Below are 21,536 nucleotides of genomic sequence, written 5' to 3'. Positions count from 1 at the left end.
TTGGTTTTAATTGGGTCAGCCGGTAACGGCTTCAGCTGTTCAACTCCCTGGATTCCTTTCCTCTTCAGTCGTACTGTGTTGTCATCCAAAACCGCACTGACTATGTCCAAGCAGTCGTACTTGGCCTTTACTGCAGTCTTGCTGTTCAGGTCTCTCGACTTGACCCACACCTTCTGTCCAACGCTGAACCGACACTTCTCTTTATGCTGGATCGAGCCGTCTTGGGTCCTGCCCACTTCCTGTGACACAAAGTGCCGTTGGTTGAGTTCTTCGGACGGGGAGGGCCGGCTGGCCCTAGTCCTTCCGTTCAGGTCTGCAACCAAATCAAGTAGTTTAGTACTCCATTCTTTCCCGTTTGCATTTTTTCCCAGCCAGGTTTTAACCAGCCCAATGGTTCTCTCTGCTACCCCGTTAGCCTGTGGTGTGTACGGAGGCGAATAGACTCTGATTATTCCCCGCTCACAACACCACTTGTCCACCTGGGCATTTTTGAAATGAGTTCCATTGTCTGTTCTTAATTCTTTGGGAATTCCTAGCCACATGCACCCGTCTTCCAGTGTCTTGATCACGCTGTTTGCGTTGGCTTTCCTTACTGCTTTTAGCCCGACATGTCCTGACATTGAGTCAACAAGCACAACAAGGTATTTCTCACCCTTAGTGCCACATATCCCCAAGGGGCCGGCTACGTCCATACAAACCGAGCCCCACGGCACAGTACTCCTGATCGTCAATCCGTCCGTGCGATGTCCTCGTCGCCCTGCGTTATATTTGTTGCACAGATTACAATCACGCAGGACCGCACGAATCGTCCTGTCAGGGACCCAGAGTTCCAGCATTTCTAATTCTTTTCGCGTAGGCAACGGACCCGCGTGGCCTAGTGCTTCATGTACTGCCGACACGACCTGCCTTACGCTTCCATCTGGGACCACTTTTCCGCGAGGGGTTTTGTCCCAGTTTTCTGCCCCTACAACTATTATTCTTCTTTCTTGGACGTATCGATCAACTTCATTATTCCCTCTCCAATGAGCTCCTTCTTTCACATGAGATCTTTGGTGGACGACATCAAGACACATATTTAGCTGCAACTCAGCTATTTTCTTCCACACTTCATGGTGGGCCACTAGTTTTCCCCTTGTGCCTTCAAAGCCATTTTCCACCCAAATGGCTAGGTCGAATTTGAGTGCTTGTGCACAATAATGACTGTCAGTTACGAGTCTCACGCGTCCAGCGTGATTTTTCTCCGCTTCTAACAGTCCTTCCAGCACTGCCGTAGCTTCTCCTGCCTGCGCGCTGCCGGGTGTCCTACCTTTGCGGCGGCAACGCTCCTCTCCATTTTGTTTCAGAATAAAACCCCAGTGGGCATTCTGGTCTCCTTCCTTTTTTGACCCGTCGGTGTAAAGAGTCCATTCATAGGGCTTTTCTTTTTCTGTTTCTTTTGCCAATGTCTGCTTTTTGGTGGAGGTTGTTGTCGGGCCAATGTCTAAGTCGGGATCTAGTAGGATGTCCTCCCATCTTCCCCACCTGACATTGGTCGCTTTTGTGCTCTCGATTGTGGATTTCCGAAGAAAACGATGCACGTTACTTCCGGTTTGGACTTTGATACCTTGCCCTTGTGCCAGGTCTTTCAAATTGCTCCAGTACCTGGCCAAGATTGCAAGTTCTTTCTCCTCCTGGGGAAATCTCTTCTCGACACTGGAGAGGGTATAGGTCCACAAAGCCACTAAGCCAGCACCTTCGTTGCTGACCGTCACCATTGCATCATTTTCCTCGCAATGCACCTTCGCGACAAGTTTTACTGTCAAACTTCGTGGCTCAAGCCTCACGGCTTCTCGGACGGCCTGTTTCAAGTTATTCAAATTGTGAGTGTCATTTTCTGACCACTGCCACTTCGCTGTTTTTTGGCTCTCCGGAGTTTTCTTCAAGCGCGCGTACAGTGGTCTTGCATGTTTCTGATAGTGGGGAACATGATCCCGCACATAGTTGCACAGTCCAAGTATTCGCTGCAACTCTGTCTCTGATCCCGGAGGCGAAATCCGTTCGATTTTTTGTCGAAATCCTTCTGAGATGCCCAGATCCTCGGTCACCTGGAATCCCAAGTAATCCACTTGGAACCGGGCTAGTTGGCATTTCTTGAGATTCAGCTTCAGACCCGCAGCGGAGACTCGTTCCACAACCCTCTGCAGCAAGTTTAGATGTTCCTCTTCTGTGTCATTTGAAACAAACACATCATCAATATACACCGTGACATCCAAGCCATCCAAAACTTGTAAGACAGTTGATTGAAACACATTCGGGGAATTCTTGTATCCTTGCGGCAATCTTTGCCACACGTACGACTTCCCCCTGTGTGTAAATGCTGTTTTCCCTTGCGATGTTCTGGCTAGTCGTAATGAAAAAAATCCATTTGCCAAGTCAATGCATGACTTGTATTTTTTCACTCTCAGCGTCTTGAGGGATGCCTGGGGATTTATGAGGCTCGCTCGATTAGCCACCGTCCGGCGGTTAAGAGCTTTAAAGTTGATTACCGGCCTCCAGCCTCCTCCTGCCGCCGCTGGTTTCTTTACGGCCTGAATTGGGCTGTTGGTCACTGGATTAAGCTCTTCTCGAATGATGCCAAGCTGTAAGAGTTCCTTCACAATTGTTTCCATTTCAGCCACTGCTTCAGGGTTCAGGGGATATTGTCTTACCGGTGGATGAACTCCCCCCTCAATGGTGTGGATGTACTTTGATCCAAGGTCTCCACAATCGTTCTTGAAATGCGCCACGGCTGCTTTCTCCAATATTTTGGTCAGCCTCCGCTTTCCGTCCGGGGACAGATCGCTGTCTTGGACCAGTTGGCTCTTCACGGTCTCCACATCCACCGGCTTGTACCACTCATTAAGTGGCATAATTTTTGTCGGGCCCACACGGACTGCTTTTGCTCTTATCATTTCTAATCTTGTTTTTACTGACTGACGCTGGTGTTTCGGTTTTTTTAGATCCTCTGCGTCTCTCAAAGTCAATAGATTATGAGGCCCTTTGACCCAAACTATTCCTTTCCAAATTCCAATGGGCATATTAGTCACTGATCCATCTGCCACCATCACAGTTAGGTGTCCTATTCTTTTTAAGGCTTTGCGGGTCATTGACACCTCGGCTCCTGTATCCACCAAATATGGAGCTCCTTCGATTTCAGCGTAGAGGTTGTCTCCATCCCTGTAAACACCCGTCAGGGTGACCCGCGCCTCTTCTTCATTCATTTCCTGGGCCCCGCAGGGGCTGCAGCCTTGCGAGCCTCCGCCAGGGCCTTTCTTTCTTCTGGTGACATTTTGTCATATACTTCTTTTGCCACGTAACCTGTTGGATTTACTTTTCTATCCATTGATTTCGGCTTGACCTGGGCGTTCTGCTTCTGGTCATAATTAGACTTTTGCTCCTTCTCATAAGTTGGCCTTGGTGGTGGTTTCCGCCCTGCTTGCGTCTCCTCTGTGCGAGAGCGAGTACTGCCCGATGGACCTGGCTTTTGTCTCTCCATGTAGTGTTTTGTTACTCTGTCCCATTTCTTTATGGATTCTTCGATTCGTGCCAGAGTTGCCTCCGCACCCAGTTTCACAAAAGTAGTGTCTTTGTCCTCGGTGACTGCTCTCAAAACTCACACATATCTGCTTGGGCTTACCACTTGCTTCAACTTATGCCACACATTCAACAAGGTGAGACCCTGTTTCAGTGCTTCTTTAGCTCTGGTTATATGCACATCTTCGTCATCTTCTTCGTCATCCACCCATCTTTGATAGGCTTCCTGCGCTGTCTCATCTCGGCCTATGGGCTCGGCTGTAATGTATTGCAGCCACATCTTTTTTGACAATTCTCCACCCGGACTTTCTTTGATTACTGGCCAAGTTGCCGATAAGTATTCTTTGACGCTTTCCTTCTGGTACTTAACGCGCACCATGCCTTTTAGGGTCTTAAAGGCTCTTGTTTCTCTTTCCATGTCGTTTGCGGCCATCCCTGTGTTATCCAGGTAAGTCGCTCCCATTTGTGTGGTGTTCGGCTGAGCCTGCTGGGTGGCGTTTGCAATTAGGTTGGTTTGTGTGGACATAGCGGGATTAGCAGTGTATATGTCCAGGTCATCGCACGCTCTCAGCTCTTCTTGAGCGGCATCATACACGCCCTGCTTCATCCTTCGCAATAGTACATCATACATTACAGTTACAAAGCCTTCTCTAAAATCTTTTGTCAAGTCGGTGTAACTTACTAAAGTATGGTAGGCTGGTGTGTTTAACACGTTCATTGCCTCCCTGTAAGTTAATTTCACCGGGATGTCTATATTCCTTTCTATCTTTTCCCACCAGGCCGGCGGGAATGGGTATTCTTTCTGCTTGACTTCTGGGATGTAGGTTTTCCTTCCATCCTTGGTTTCTACCCATCCGAATTGAATGTCCCTCGCCAGCCTTTCCGAGGCCTGGTAGATGCTTAGCACCGGCCGTTGTTTTTTGATTCCTTTACGGGTTGCTCCTCTCACAACTCTCGGTGGTGGGTCATTTGGATCAGGAGGGACCACGGCCGACATCACAGAAGCCTGATTTTCCTCTTCAGAGACCACGTCGTCGCTTGAGGTGGCGGCCTCCCTTTTTTCCACATCTCCATCTTCATTACGCCCTTCCTCGTTGGATGTTGGGTCGTGTTCAATGGCACCAACCTCTGCGTTTCTTGGTTCTGTTTGCTGACGGGGTCTCTGAACCGTGGAGGGACGGTTCTTGGGAGTAGACGTCAGGCGTGCTCGGTAAGAGACACCTGTATCTTCTCGGGCAGATCTTATAACCACTCTCCTCCCTTTTCCTTGAGGCGGTTGTTTTGGTGGAGCTGGGCTCCCCGTTGGTGTTGGACTCGGCCCCCTTGGTCCGGTTATTTCCGTGTTGATTTCGATTGCCACTTCCTCCTCCTCATCTCCTGTGCTTGGCGATGGCGTCCTTGACCTTTCGGTGTTCCTTTGCGGTTCTGGAATAGAACTCAAGTCAGTTCCCCCTTCTCCTTCCGTTCGAACTGCTTTGCCCGAGGGATGGGGCAGGACTGCCACCGCGTGTTGTGTTTGCTGCTCCATCTTCTGTTCTTTCCGTGCCACCTGTAGTGCTTGACCGTAAGTGGCTTCCAGGGCTACCAGTTCCCTTTCTCTTCTTTGAGAGGCTGATATTGCCAGCACAAACTCCAGCCCTTCCACCGCTGTGATTGGGGTGGATATTTGCAGCTTATATGCACCAGCAATTGCCGTCTCTGCAATTTTCCATGACATTCTTCCGGATCTAATGCCATTTACATCTGTAACTATTCTTCTGGCTCCCCTCTCGACGGCAGCATCCACCGCTTTCTCCAGGATTCTTGTCATCATCTTCAGGTAGTCCTGTTGGTTCAGGTCCGCCCGCCACTTCTGCACGAAGGCGTGTATTATCATGTAGTAGTTCGATCTTCCTCCACTTGTAAAAATGAAAGTAAGATCTTCCGGGTCATGCTCCATCTGCCGTCTCGCATCGTGCAGGTCTTCAATATATTTTTCACCGGCCATTAGTCTCAGCCGTGAATCAAAGGTTTGGTTCCATGCCCGGAATTTGTCGTTGGTGAAAACAATGAGGGCATCTCCTGTCAGTGACCAAATATCTCCGACAAATTGACACATCAGCACTCCATTTCCAACAATTACTTTCTTTGTTGATTCTTCTGGCAGAGACGGCAGGGGGTCTTTTCTGAAGAGGAGATTAAACTTCGGTGCATGAATACCTCCGCGCCGGGTGTCCCTGCCTCCCCAAACTTCCGCTGTGTCTCTGCTCGTGCCCAATCTTCCCTCCTCATTAGGCACTTCCTCTTCTTCTTCACTGGAAAATACTGGTCGATTGGTCTTTTTCTCTAAAATGCTTCTCATCTTCGCCAAATGTTGCATGCACTCATAATAGCGAGGCGCTGCCTTCACTTCCTCAGGTGATGGAGTTGCCAGCTCGCCTTTGATGCCAGCTTCGTTGGTCAACATTTTCACTATTGAGTCCAAATCTGTACTTGTGCTTATCAATTTTACCATATTACATTCCTCCACCATCTTTGCCCCCCATTCACACCAGTCGGGTGCTTCTCTTCTAGTGTAGCCCCTCTCAGGGTGGGCTGACACTATGATTGGTAATCCATCTTCTCCCGGTTGCTCGGCAAAAAATCTTCCATCTTTTTCGATGGCTTCCTTTACCCGCGTCGAGAGGCTTTCCGCCTCGATCGACGGGTTAGATCCCACTATGCAGTCAGTCCATTTCTGAGGCCACTTTTCTAAGCCTCCTCCATACAGTATCACACATACTGGTTCTTCATGTCGTCCTAAAGGGTCTGGATTAAACCCCTCGTGCCTGGTTCCTTCTGTAGGATAACCAGATTCGGGGTCTGTTCCTCTTATACTGCTAGCCATTTCTTTTAGTGAATAGCAATGTTTCTCAGTTGTAGGGTTGAGCTGTCTCCTTTTGACTCCTTCCCGTGCGCAATCGGAATAGGGACGATACAGCTCTTAGTTACTCAGCGGCGCCTTTTGCGTCGCTTCTACTCAAAACACCAATTCGAGAACTCCTGCCTCGCTTATTGATGCTCTCAACGGCGGGATGCACTTTTATCTTTGTTCTACTATCCCATCCAGTCACTCTACTGACAGGATTTTCTAACAAGGGTACATTCAACAGCAAATTGCAATTTAAACGTTATTGAAACGAACAAATAGTGACGGCCAATCCTCAGCCCGAAGCCCTTCTGCTTTCCAATTCTTGGGAACCCTCGCTCAACTTCAACTGTTGAACCCAACCTCAAACAATTAATTGCATACAAATTAGCGCACCACGAATTAAATGAGTATATAAAACACATTTATTGAAGAAGCATGAAATAGAATTACAAATCTCAATCCTCCAAAAACTGAACAATCCCACTCACTGATACACTTGCAAATAAAATCATTCAATCCCGGAGCACTTTTGATTGCAAAACAAAAATCAGAAAAGAGGGAAAAGGTAGCTACCAATTGGGTGTTATTTTCTTTTTGGTGGAAATAAAGTCGAGTGATCAGTTCGATTTTATTTCTAAAATCCAATTTGGAAACTAGTTAGGCCCCGTGAGGACAGACTACCCGATGACTGTCTCCTCCGCTTGCGTACATACAGAAGAAGTCTCCCCTCACCTAGTTTCTCATGCAAAGTTGTCCAGTCCAATTCTTTGAGTAAATCCAAGTTAATCCAGGCCAGCGATCTTGCGTCTCACACAAGGCTCTTGAAGGCTGTAGAAAAAGTCTTGAAACTCATACGGGCTTCTTCACGTATGAACGCGGTCCGGGAGAGAGCCCCGCAGATGTCCAAGGTGACCTTTTTATAGACCTCTCTGGCCCCCCCCCCTTTTTTCTATACTGTCTTCTATAATGTCTATAATGTCCAGCTTCCCACGCTCATAGGCTATGAGTCACAACCTTGCGGTTTGAGCAGGTGTCCGCTGGCCTCTATACTGTCCAGTTTCCCACGCTCATAAGTTATGAGTCATAACCTTGCGGTTTGAGCAGCTGGTTCCACCCCACTCCCTTTCCACCAAAAATCTGTAGAAACCCCGGCAAGCACCTTATTTCCTCTTTTCTTTACTTCTCCTTTCATAAAACCAATATTTCAAAGTACACTTTTTACTCAACCATTTAAATCAGAAATCAAAGCCCTTGAATTTATGTTTTAACCTTTTTTAACACACCACTCGTGGTGGGCCTCTTTTCCTAATTGTGTGATAATATTGCTTGATGCTGTTACAGAATATATTTCAGCCAAGCAAAGAAAAATAAAAAAAAATAAAAAATAAAATAAAATTAAAACTCATTTGTTCTTCCCTTTCCAACAATCTTTGACACACCCCTATTTTTATATGGGTGGGCAGCTTAGCCTAATTCTGTGATAATATTGCTTTAAGCGGTTACAGAATATATGTTAGCCAAGCAAGTAAAATAAAAATACAAATAAAAACCATTTTTGTGCTTCCATGTGTGACCCATAATCCGACCCCTCTTTCTCTTTGGTCTCCTGCACCGGTTTGGCTCCATCTTTTGGAGAATTTTGGAATTTCAGCTTTGCCAATTCATTCAATATTCCCCCACTTAATTTTGCACCATCTGCTGTTAAAATTTGGAATGTCAGCCCCGCCAATTTATTACTGGGAGCAATCCATACTCACTTTATGCACCATTTGTTTCCCCCCCCACTCCATGTTACATGACAACCATGACAAATTTACATACACACAAGCTTACAGAAAATGACAACTTCCCGTGGGGCTAGTGGGTTGTTCCTTGCTCTGAACGGACAGCCAAAACGATTCCTAACACTTACTAATCAAGTCCTAACCAATTCCTGTGTGTGTATGGGGGGGGGCAAAGGAACCAATCAGATGGCCCGAATCCATGCATGGCGGATGACGGCAGTGATCAACACAGTGATATTTGAGAAGTGAAATGAAGTTTATAGGATTTGCAGACAGTGTGCAATCATTATTTAAACAAAAGTAGGCAGATGCATACAATTGGAAACCCCAACAGAAAAATGACATCAATATTTAGTAGATCCTCCTTTTGCAGAAATGACAGCCTCTAAACCAGTGGTTCTTAACCTGGATTCGGTCAAACTCTAGGGGTTCGGTGAGTCGGTCTCAGGGGTTCAGCAGAGCCTCCACTGCGGAGGTCCGAACACACCTGATTTATAAATTTGTGATAGCGCATATCTGAACTGGTCTCGCAAAGGCAACACAGAAGTCACACTGATTTGCTGGTATGTCATTTGTCGTGAATCCGTGCATTGTGTTGGTTTTAATCTTTGAACAAGGTGGTGTTCATGCACGGCTCATGTTGTGCGCCAGTAAAAAACATCTATGTCTTGAATTTGAAAAAAATATATGCATGCAGTGCCAGCGTACCGGCGAGGGAGAACCCTTTTCCTGTCCTCATTGATATGGAATGCCTAGTATGAACTAATTTTCGCAGTTAACACTGCGTTAATTTGACAATAAAGGAATTCATTTCAATCTCGACTGCGTAATTTGTGAGAGTGCGGAACTGCGTCCGTGCTCTCCCTGATTCGATTGAACTTCAGCTGTCGGAAAACTGCCTCGTCGGCTGGTGTCTCGACTGCTCTCCCTTGCCCTCACAAACCTGACAGGGAGCTGTATGGCTGCAGACTGGTTGTTGGTCTCTTTTCTGCTGGTCTCGAGAACTTCGGCCAGCTTCGTCAGGACTGGGTCGTGGCGGCATCTGTAGCGTGCCTGTGTCAGTGCAGCCTGCCAGTAGGTGCTGTAGGCTGGCGTTAGGTGCGCTGCACAGGGGTCCCCCTCTTTGTGGCCTTGGACCAGAATCGTGGAGGCTCTCTCCAGCCAAGCCCCGCTCTCCCTTCTTTCACCTTGCCAATTCTTTCCTGATGTTGAAGCCTGCCGATAGCGCCACGAGTGCATTTCGCACAGTAGGATCCAAGGATCCTTTTAGCTCAAGAACGAACCTGGCTATGGTATGGACAGGATCGGCAGTTGCAGCGCGGTTGCCCCGAACAAGCCTGTGTCAGAGAAACATTTCGGTAGACCTAGCCATTTCCGAATGTAGGAGTTGGCTTAGTCTGTCCAGCCCGTTCGCTGCTGATGTTGCTCATCTTCAGTGGCCACATGGCCCTTTGGTACAATGCACCGCAATTTTTGCTTTCCGGGGTAGCTGGCTCTTGTCGATGATTGCAAGGCCTTCTGCGTGTTGTTTCTTCTTTGTTACATTATAAACAAGGCGGTGTCGGACAGCACTAACCAGCTATGTAGCCTCCGATTCCAAAGTTTTAATATAATTGTCAAGAAAATTCCATGCAGTAGCCCAGGAATTAGGTAGTGTGGCCGAGCGGTCTAAGGGGTTGTTTATTTAAGCTCCAGTCACTCCTGACTTGTGGGTTCAAATCCCACCACAGCCACTTCTGCAGCAATTCAGGTCTGGTCTTTTTGCCGAAATCCTGTCAGTGCAGCCGTAAAGTATCAAGACCCTTCAAAGGTTTTTGCGAAATATCAATCTTTGCCTTTTATTCTAACCTGGAGTACCCATTTAATAGGTAACTACACTGTGTATTTGGACTGAGAATGGTGAAAGAAGGCACATATATCCCTCACAAACTGTTTGGATTGAGGATGGGTGGTCGACTTCCATGCAGCACAACCAACGCGTGGAAAATATTATGCGCACGACATTTCTTCTCAAAAGCATTACTTGAAAGAAGGTCCAAAGCAGACAAACTCCAAATAGCAGAGGATGGTTTCGATCCATCGACCTCTGGGTTATGGGCCCAGCACGCTCCCGCTGCGCCACTCTGCTGCTCAGTGCTAGAAATTCATCAAGTCCTCTAATCCAGTGGTCCCCAACCACCGGGCCGCGGACCGGTACCGGTCCGTGGGTCACTTGGTACCGGGCCGCCAAGCCGCACAGGAAAAAAATAAAAATATATACTATATATATATATTTTTTTTTTTTCATTGACGATCAATTCATTCAGGTTAAGACGCTCGTTCCGGTCACGTGACATGTTTCCCCAGTCGAGCCCGCAAAGCTAGCAAAAATGAGTAAGAATTTATTTTGAAAAATATAAAAAATTTGGCGAATCTCTCCCAATTACATCTGTCGGTGCATCTGAAAAATAAGGACTCTTGACACAGGGCGCTCGTCTCGGTCACGTGACGTGTCACTACAGTCAAGCCTGCGAGGCAAGCAAAAATGAGCAAGAAACAGAGAAGTTTGGAAAGCTTCTTCGGAAAGGGAAAAACGTCCAATGAGGACACTGAAGAAGAAGAGGCTACGACTTCTAAGAAAAGGAAAGCTGCATTTAAAAGAACATTTCTGGAGTCCTACTTAAAATATGGATTTATCGCCACAGGTGACTCTGACGCGCCAAGTGCACTCCGCATATGTGGCGAAAGGCTAGCTAACGGGGGTGGGTTAAATGCAGAGGACAAATTTCACCACACCCAGGTGTGTGTGTGACGATCATTGGGACTTTAATCTTTAATCTTTAATCTTAATCTAACGAGGCAATGAAGCCTTCAAACCTGCTTCGGCACATGGAGACCAAGCATCCTGCATTTAAAGACAAACCTTAACCACTTCGGGTGTCATTGTCTCCGATTACGCCTAGATGGGAACGGCTCATTTCTGAGAAAAGAGCTCGGTGCTCCCACTAATTCAACGTTTTATTTTTATGTGGTTTATATTTGGTTTTATGCCAGTCGTATCATTTTATTTCATCTGTGTCACTCCAAATCATTAAATCCATCGATCAAATTCCTCGTCCTTTGTCAACAACGCCGCGCGTGCGCCGCTGATGTCAGTCTCGTCATTATTCCACAGATTAGTATCGCTGGCCTGTTAGGGTCATTATTGTTTTTTTTCTAGTTTTAGCATGCATAAAGTACTTCATACATTTGTTTTTTGCGTTGAAGCTTTTTGACTTTGTCAGGGACTTCCATTTAAACAAAATTATTATTATTTTTTTTTTTTACTAAATTATAAAGTGCTCTGGTGAAAGAAGCTAGTTTTGCCTTGTTCGGGTCATTTCTTAGCGGTTAAAATTTTCGATTATAAAACAATAAAAAATGCCAACAATGAAATCATAAACACACAATCAACCAACAGCCTCTTCGTCCAACCACTTTAGCTTCATTTAGGGGCTTTTTGCGAGCCATTTGAGTGTGGGGGCGGTGCTTTTGAGTGCGGGGGTGGTGACTTGCAGAGTACACATCGCGATTTCCCAGCATGCAACAATGAGGAGAAGAGCGATTGTAAATAAAGCTTTGGATCACACCTTTGCTGCAAATTCACAGGACGCAACAATAAGGAGAAGATTGACTGCAAATGAAGCTTTGGATCACACCTTTGCTGCAAATTCACAGGACGCAACAATGAAGAGAAGATTGAATGTAAATGAAGCTTTGGATCACATCTTTGCTGCAAATGAGGGAGAGGACACACAGGATCTTAGCGAGGGAAATGAGCAGGCCTCTGAGGACGAAGATGATGTGGAGTACCAATTGGAAGAAACAACTGATGAGTCTGAAGAGGAGGTCACTGGTGCTGAAGTTGCTCCTGCTGAATCATTCCAATCCAAATGTGGCAACATACGTTGGAGCACAGTTCCTCCTGATGTGCATGGAAGGACAGCTGCTGCAAACATCATCAAAATGACCCCAGGCGTCACGAGGTTTGCTGTGACAAGAGTAAGTGACATCAAGACGTGCTTTGATCTGTTTTTGCCATTGTCACTAAAAAAAGTCATAATTGCTATGACAAACCTTGAGGGGAAAAAAGTCCAACACGTGGAAAGACATTGATGAGACGTTCCTGGATGCCTACTTTGGTGTTCTACTCCTTGCTGGAGTTTACAGATCCAGCAATGAGGCAACTGAGAGTCTCTGGGATAAATCAACGGGCAGACATATTTTCCGGGCAACAATGTCTCTTCAGACCTTTCAAATGATCTCAGGAGTCCTCCGATTTGACAATCGAGACACCAGAGCAAAATCTGACAAGCTTGCTCCCATCAGGGATGTTTGGGAGAGATGGGTGCAACTCCTTCCACAGATGTTCAACCCAGGGCCAGAGGTGACAGTGGATGAACGTTTTCTCCCTTTCCGAGGAAAATGCCCATTCCGGCAATACATGCCCACCAAGCCAGGCAAATATGGCATAAAAATCTGGGCAGCCTGTGATGCTAAAACAAGCTATGCGTGGAACCTACAGATTTACACAGGCAAATCTGCAAGCGGCATCCCTGAAAAAAAACAAGGAAAACGTGTAGTTCTCGATTTGACTACTGGACTGCAGGGTCACAACATCACTTGTGACAATTTTTTTACCAGCTATGACCTTGGACAAGAACTTCTCAAGAGGAAACTCACCATGGTGGGCACAGTAAGAAAAAATAAACCTGAGCTGCCCGCTGAAATGTTGCTGGTGAAGGACAGGGCTCCACTTTCCTCCAAATTTGTTTTCACAGATACCACCACTGTTGTTTCATATTGTCCAAAAAAAAGACGGAATGTGATACTGATGTCCACTCTTCACAAAGATGCTGCTCTGTCATCAGGAAGAGACAAAAAGCCCATCATCATCCTGGACTACAACAAAAACAAAGGAGGAGTGGACAATCTGAACAAGCTGACTGCCACATACACTTGCCAGCGAATGACCAGGAGATGGCCAATGGTTGTGTTTTACAACATCCTCAATGTGTCTGCATACAATGCATTTGTGTTGTGGACCCATATTGACCAAGGGTGGAATTCAACCAAAAACACCAAGCGGAGAATTTTTATTGAGGAGCTCGGGAATTCCCTTATCCAGCCGCACATCAAGCAACGGGAACGGGTGCCCCGAGACCGAGTTGCTGCAGACTTGGTCAGACAGCTTCAGGGTTCACCAAGCACGCCATCCACATCCACAGCAACCAGAAGAACATCAGCATCACCTTCCCCCTCAGCAACCAGTCCTGCCTCAAGCACTCCATCCACATCCACAGCCACAGAGCCAGTGAGACCACCTCGCTCAAAAAGAAAGAGGTGTCAGGTCTGCCCTAGCAGTATGGACAGAAAAACATACATAGTGTGCATCACCTGCAAGAAAAACATCTGCAAAGAACACGCTAACAGTGTTTGCAACACATGCATCTAAACACACACAAGCACGCGTGCGCACACACACACATACACCTACACACACACACACACACACACACCCACACACACACACACACACACACACACACACACACACACACACACACACACAGGCATGTTCTTTGCCCATAGTATTTGTAGAACAAGTACTTGATTTCTTTTGGTGATTTTCTCGATTGGTTGTTGTTTATTTGACCTTGCAAATCTTTGTTTTATTGTAATTTTTTATTATTTATGACTGTTCTGGTTTTCATATTGTTTAATATTGTATTAAAGTTCTATTGTGTGAAAAAAAAGACTTGTTTTTGCCCTTTTCTTGAAGTAAATATATACAGGTCCAAAATGACCCGAAACACCATAGATGTTACTATATTTGATAAGATTAAAATGAAAATCTTTTTTTTGTTGAACATTTAAGAAATGTGTTTTAATATCTCTCAGTTACACTCAGGTAAAAGAACATCTGATTATTTTGTTGCCTTCTTCTCTTAAGGTTCATTTGACCACTTTTTAGACATTGAAAATTAGGGGTATGGTGTTAAACCAAAGGCCCAGGGGGCCACAAAAAAACATTAAAACCAATCTTTTCATGGATAAGGGAGCCCAACCAGCTAAACAAGAGTTAAGAAAAACATTGGATGATAAAAGATTGTTTTTAGGGTATTTTATGGCTGATTTAATACACGGTCCAAAATGACCCGCTAACACCACAGATGGCAGCAAAAAGCTAACAGACCAGCGAGGATATATATATTATATAATATATATATATAACAATATTGTTTAGCCTTAACAAAGTACCAGGAAAGACGTGGGTTTGGTAAACGGCTCTTTATTTAACAAAAAAAAGAGTTCAACTAGCCAACAACTACTGAACTGTAACGATAAAAACATATACAAGTTACTACACGAAATAAAATATATCAAATAACTATAACATAAATAGTTCACCGCCACACGGCCCCAAGCACCGGCATCGACTTCCAGGCGTGTGGCGGCGTGGACTTCCATCCCCGGAGGTGGCACTCCCAGCCACGGAGGTGGAAGAGAGCTCCATAGAATAGGACCGGGCGTGCGTAAAAGCCCTGTCCGAGCCCCATCCACCGTCCCCGGACAGCCACCCGACCGAGCGCCGGCCTCCGACCTTCATCCACGGAGGTGAAAGATAGCTCCATAGAGTAGGACCGGGCGCGCGTAAAACCCATAATAGTTTTTCAAACCTTCTGTGTCACTCCAAATCATTAAATCCTTCAAACTCTTCGTCCTACGTGTCACTTACAAGCAAAGCCACTAAAGATGCCGGTAGTACATGGGGCCCTTCGTCATCTTAGTCATTTAAGTAAACAACCGCCGCGCCGCTGACGTCACTTGCAGTTCAAACTACAGTAATCCCTTGCTACATCACGGTTCGTTTATCGCGGTTTCACTTTTTTTTTTTTTTTTTAAATTTGTGACAAAAAATCACATATAAGTCGCTCCTCAGTACAAGTCGTCCCCCCACCCAAACTATGAAAGAAACCGCAACCTATAGTCCGAAAAATACGGTAATGACAACACACAATACAACACAACACAACACAACAATACTTACCTTTCCTTTAAAATATTTTTCTCTACCTAACACAGACAGATAATGGGAGAATGTGTCACAATGTGAAGGAGATGTATTGGGTAATGCAGAAACAAAACAAAAACTATTATTTATTGTTAGACACATTATCCACTAGGCTACTTTCCTCTTGACATTCATTAAATTGACAATGAAGGGACTTGAACCCCTTAATCTTAACTTCACTTGAATCTAGGCTGTAGATTTACTGTATATGCTCAAAAATCATTGCACTGCTATCACTTGTCAGAATTTCCTGTATGGCTATCTGGCCTAATGGATAAGATTTCAAATCTAAACAGATCTTCATGTCTAGTGTATCATCAAATTGAAAGAGGACAATATAGGTACCGTAATTTTCGGACTATAAGTCGCACCGGAGTATAAATCGCACCAGCCATAAAATGCCCAAAAATGTGAAAAAAAACATATATAAGTCGCTCCGGAGTATAAGTCGCATTTTGGGGGACAATTTATTCGACAAAATCCAACACCAAGAACAGACATGAACGAGCAACAACAGGCTAAACGATACGGTATGCTAACGTGACAAACACAAACGAGGAGCTGAGAACGGGCCTGACGTAACATTCAGTTATTTAAAAAAAACTATTACATAAATAACACGTTTATAAAACCATCTGTGGCACTCCAATTCATTAAATCCATCGATCGTCCTTTGTCAACAATGCCGTGTGCCGCGCCGCAGTTCAAATTATTCCATAGGCCCATACAACGATATATAAACTATATTTTAAATAACTATCACATAAACAACAATATTATCAAACCATTTGTGTCACTCCAAATCATTAAATCCATCGATCAAATTTCTCGTCTTTTATCGATCGTCCTTTGTCAACAATGCTGTGTGCCGCGCCGCAGTTCAAATTATTCCACAGGCCCATACAACGATATATAAACTATATTTTAAATAACTATCACTAAACAACCATATTATCAAACCATTTGTGTCACTCCAAATCATTAAATCCATCGATCAAATTTCTCGTCCTTTATGTCAAAGTCAAAGTCTGCTTTATTGTCAACCTCTTCACATGCCGAGACACACAAAGAAATCGAAATGACGTTTCCACTATAACCATGGTGACAAGACATAGTACACGACATACATACAAGCAAACAACACAAAATAAAAACAAGAAGGCACAAACAATGAATAATAAGAGTGATGAATAAATAATAAATAAACAAATAACACAATAAATAAATAAATAAGAGGAGCAAAACGGAGCAAGTGTGCATTCAGCAGACAGTCAGAATATAGTGCAAAAGTACAGGACGCTACGCAGAAGGGGGGAGAGAGTTCAGGATCCTAACAGCCTGGAGTACGAAGCTGTTGGTGAGTCTGGTGGTGCGGGAGCGCAGGCTCCTGTACCTCTTCCCAGAGGGCAGAGGATCGAACAAAGAGTGAGCGGGGTGTCATCCTGGTGACAGAGGACATGTCCAGAGGATATGGCGCTTTAAAGTGTTAATTACTTTATTTGATTTTTTCTCTCTATTTTTCATGTTTTGAATATGTTCAAGATAAAGATATCAAAGCATGTGAAGTGATCAACTATACTAAAAATAACATGTGAAGTGGTCAACTATACTTGTAAGTAAGTGATGTGTTAATGATCAAGTAAAAATTTGTGAAAAAAAACATATATAAGTCGCTCCTGAGTATAAGTCGCCCCCCCACCCAAACTATGAAAAAAAACGCGACTTATAGTCCGGAAATTACGGTAAACTGTTTGTGTGCTGTTTGGATCTTTGTTGTGATGACCCCAAATGTCATTGACAAAAGCCAAAAGAAAGAGGCAAATTTTGTACAATTTTTAATTTGTTTCTCTTGACTCCAGTCGAGCAACCTGTGCTTGCTGATATTCACAATCCCTGCTTACTTTGCTGCCCTACCCCTTAAAAGAAGAAAACGTTATTTTAGTCCGAGCAACCTGCTCCCTACTGAAAGTAGGGTTTCCAACTAAGGTTTCGAACTAGGACTAGGGTTTCCAACTAGGGCTAGAGTTAGGGTTAGGGCTAGTTTGGACTAGGTATATAAAAAGTCTGCCCCACCTGAGGACCGAACTCTTGACCTTCAGATTGTGAGACTGACATGCTAGCACCTGCACTAATGAGGTGCATTTGCAGTTTTACAATTCTTTTTTACTGTAAAATTGATCAAACCACCGGCCATTTCAAACAAACTGAACTTCACAGAAAGAAAAAGTGACTTTAAGTCTGAGCATTCTGAAACTAGGGTTTCCAACTCGGGTTAGGGAAGCCAACTAAGGTTTCAAACTGTGGCCAGGGTTTCCAACTGGGGTTTCCAACGAGGATGAGGGTTTCCAACTAGGGCTAGAGTGAGGACTATATAAAAGTATGCCCCGTGTGAGGGTCGAACTCACGACCTTCAGATTATGAGACTGACACGCTACCACCTGCGCCAACGACACTATGCTTTTGCATTTTGTGCAATTGTTTTTACTGTAAAACTGATTCAACCACCGCCCATTTTGATCAAACTTAACTAGGCTAGCGCTAGGCTTTCCAACTAGGACTAGGGTTTCCAGGAAGGGCGAGAGTTAGGGTTGGACTAGATATAAATCATGCACCGTGTGAGGATCGAACTCTCGACTTTCAAATTACGACACTGACGCGCTACCGCCTGCGCCAACGAGACTTTGTGACACCTGTCTTAAAATTCTATTTTACTGTAAAAAAGATTGAACCACCGGCCATTTCCATCAAACTGAACTTCATTGAAAGAAAAAGTTACTTTTGTCTGAGCATTCTCAAACTTGGGTTTCCAACTGGGGATAGGGTTTCCAACAAGGGCTCGAGTTAGGGTTAGGACTAAATAAAACAGAGCCCCGTGTGAGGGTTGAACTCACGACCTTCAGTTTACTAGACTGACGCACTACCGCCTGCGCTAACGAGGCCATGAATAGTTAACAATAGTTTTACTGTAAAATTGATTCAACCGCCGGCCATTTCAACTTCACAGACAGAAAACTTTATTCTATTCTGAGCAACCTACTATCTTCTGAAATTGACAATGATTTTTCTGTGGACTATGGAAAACAGCGCCCCGTATGAGGGTCGAGCTCACAACCTTCAGATTTTGAGACTGATGCACGACCACTTGCACTAACAAGGTAATATGTCAATTGCATTACAATTCTCTTTTACTGTAAATGGATTAATCCACAGGCCATTTATGTCTGGAACAATTGTGAACTTCACTTGCCACAAAAGGCTGCAGTCATCAGAAGTCGTTGCCATGTTTCACTTGGTACAGTCGTTCACATGGCTATGTGGCCTAATGGATAAGGCGTCTCACTTCGGGTCAGAAGATTGAGGGTTCAAGTCCCTTCATGGTCAATTTAATATTATTCATGAGATCAACGACTTTATTTCAGTCTGAAGCAACTCTTGTATACTGTCAGAAAGGGTTTTGGTTTCTGATTTCTTTTTTGTTGTTGTGCTGACTCCCCCCCAATCTCCGTTTTCAGTGCAACAAAGTGACAAAAAACAAAAGAAAAAATGCTTTCTCTATTACACACTAGGGCCAGCGTTTCCAACTAGGGCTAGGGTTTCCAACTAGGGTTCCAACTCCGGGTAGGGTTTCAAACTAGGAATTCCAACTGGGGCAAGGGTTTCCAATTAGGGTTTCCAACTTGGGCTGGGGTTTCCAACTAGAGACAACATTGGACAGCTGCCACTTGTTGGGAACCTTTAAATGTTTAGTCTTATCAACGAATGTGTTTCAGAGGCTAGATTTAAAATGTGGCTGCTGGTTTTCGTGAACCAAACCCATTAAAAAAAAGTGAAAGAATGAAACAATTCTTAATTGGAGAAGCCTGGTTAGCTCAGTTGGTAGAGCATGAGACTCTTAATCTCAGGGTCGTGGGTTCAAGCCCCACGTTGGGCGTCCCTGCTTGTTGGGAGCCGTTGAATTCTTAGTCTTATCAAGGACACACTTACAAATTGGAGTCTTTCACATAGCGATGTGGCCTCATGGATAAGGCGTCTGACTCCGGATCAGATGATTGAGCGTTTGAGTCCCTTCATAGTCAATTTAATGTTTCATGCTTTAGAAATCAAAAACTTGACTTCAGTCTGAACCAACTCTTGATTGATTGATTGATTGAACTTTATTCATCCCACAGCGGGGAAATTCACTTGTCACAGCAGCGCATATGAGTGCAAGAATAATACGAGTGCAAGAATAAAACAAGTGCCAGAGTTACAAAAAAGGGTAAATAACAGACAAGGATAAACACAAGTGCTGCTAGTCGAGACGAAACACATTCATTTTATCAGGTGGCATGCATGTTGTAAAGTCTGACAGCAGACGGAATGAAGGACCTGCGGAACCGTTCCTTCCTACACCGAGGGTGCAAAAGTCTGCCGCTAAAGGAGCTGCTCAGGGAGGGGGTGAGAGGTGTTGTCTATGATGGATTTAAGCTTAATCAACGTCCTCCTCTCACCCACAACCTCAATGGAGTCCAGGGGACAGCCCAGAACAGAGCTCGCTCATCTGACCATCTTATTCAGTCTCCCCCTGTCCCAGTCATTACTGCCCCCACCCCAGCTGACCACAGCGTAGATGATGGCCGAGGCCACCACAGAGTCATAGAAGGTCCGTAGGAGAGCCCTGCACACACCGAAGGACCTCAGTCTCCTCAGCAGGTGGAGGCGACTCTGGCCCTTTTTGTACAGGGCGTGGGTATGATCAGTCCAGTCCAGTTTGTTGTTAAGGCGAACACCCAGGAATTTGTAGTTCTCCACTACCTCAATGCCCGATCCCTGGATGTTCACCGGATTGAAGATGGGTGCTGTCCTCCCGAAGCTCACAATCAACTCCTTCGTCTTGCTGGTGTTCAGCTGAAGCTGGTTGAGCTCACACCAGCTGACAAAGTCCTTGATGACCAATCTATATTACAGATCGTTCCCCTACGAGACATTTCCAACAATGGCCGTGTCGTCGGAAAACTTCTGGATGTGGCAGTGAGCGGTGTCGTGGGTAAAGTCTGAAGTGAACAGGGTGAAAAGGAAAGGAGAGAGCACCGTACCCTGGGGGACACCAGTGCTGCAGCGCACCACGTCGGACTCACAGCGATGTAACCTCACATACTGCGGCCGGTCGGTGAGGAAGTCCGTTGTCCATGCAGCCAGGCGCTGGTCCACACCCGCCTTCTCCATCTTCACCCGAAGCAGTGACGGCTGGATTGTGTTAAAAGCGCTGGAGAAATCGAAGAACATGATCCTCCCAGTGCTCCTGTTGTCCTCCAGGTGAAGCAGTGTTCTGTGCAGTAAATAAATCACTGCATCGTCCACCCCAACACCAGGCTGGTAAGCAAACTGCAGGGGGTCCAGCTGCGCTCCCACTAGTGAACGCAGGTTACCCAGGATGATCCTCTCCATAGTCTTCATCAGGTGGGAAGTCAAGGCAATAGGCCTGAAGTGGTTAGGCTCCTTGGGGCGCGGCACCTTCGGTACAGGGACCACGCAGGAGGTCTTCCACAGTCCTGGGACCTTGTTCAGGCTCAGGTTGAACAGGTACCTGACCACACCACTCAGCTGGTCCGCACAGTCCCTGAGCAGTCTCGGCCAGATGCCGTCTGGGCCCGGGGTCTTCCCTACCTCGATCTTTCTGAGGTGACTCCTCACCTGAAGATCTGTAAAGGAGAGGGGGATGTCGGAAGACCGGGGTGATGGAGTGGAGACACAAGAGTGACTTCGGGGGGTTGAGAGGGGGTTGGTGAGCTGGCGTGGGGGCTGGAGTGTCGAAGGTGGCAGAATGAGGTGCGGAGCGAGGTGAAGGGATGGGAGGGAGGCGGAATCAAATCTGTTGAAGAACAGATTGAGTTCATCCACCCGGTCCTTGTCCCCATAAACTGGTTTCTGATCAGCCCCTTTACCATGGCCCGAGATGGGCTGCAGACCCCTCCAATGTCAGTTTTAAGTTCAACAAAAACCAAAAGAAAAAATGCCAAGTTTTCTCTGTTGCAGATGTTTTGGTGTGTTGATCACTAAAACAATGTTAAAATGAGGAGGCCTGAAAGCACTGCTTTTACAATTCAGGAATATACAAACGTTTTGTGTGCCAAATCTTCATTACAGCCAATAGCAGAATCCTGATTAAAGGTACAAAAAGACAGGCAATGACTACGTGTGTCCGCTGGTTCTTCTCTGCAACACAGGAAGTTCGCAT

The 21,536-nt window shown here is 45.5% G+C and overlaps 1 long non-coding RNA gene and 3 other non-coding genes across 4 annotated transcripts; 1 reads left to right on the top strand and 3 right to left on the bottom strand.

Moving 5' to 3' along the window:
• Nucleotides 1–1,244: 1,244 nt before the first annotated feature.
• Nucleotides 1,245–6,349, bottom strand: LOC119137909. The gene is made up of 2 exons (XR_005101016.1): nucleotides 6,206–6,349; nucleotides 1,245–1,426 (listed from the first exon to the last, which is right to left on the bottom strand). It is a non-coding gene; the product is annotated as an uncharacterized LOC119137909 (long non-coding RNA).
• An 11,350-nt stretch (nucleotides 6,350–17,699) lies between these two features.
• On the bottom strand, nucleotides 17,700–17,772 carry trnam-cau. The gene has a single exon. It is a non-coding gene; the product is annotated as a tRNA-Met (tRNA).
• A 413-nt stretch (nucleotides 17,773–18,185) lies between these two features.
• Nucleotides 18,186–18,258, bottom strand: trnat-agu. Its single transcript has one exon. It is a non-coding gene; the product is annotated as a tRNA-Thr (tRNA).
• A 919-nt stretch (nucleotides 18,259–19,177) lies between these two features.
• trnak-cuu lies at nucleotides 19,178–19,250 on the top strand. Its single transcript has one exon. It is a non-coding gene; the product is annotated as a tRNA-Lys (tRNA).
• The last annotated feature ends 2,286 nt before the right edge of the window (nucleotides 19,251–21,536 follow it).

The sequence above is a fragment of the Syngnathus acus genome, chromosome 19 (genome assembly GCF_901709675.1).
Source record: "Syngnathus acus chromosome 19, fSynAcu1.2, whole genome shotgun sequence".
In the NCBI taxonomy this organism is placed as follows: domain Eukaryota; kingdom Metazoa; phylum Chordata; class Actinopteri; order Syngnathiformes; family Syngnathidae; genus Syngnathus; species Syngnathus acus.
This window is presented reverse-complemented; position numbering and strand designations above follow the sequence as displayed.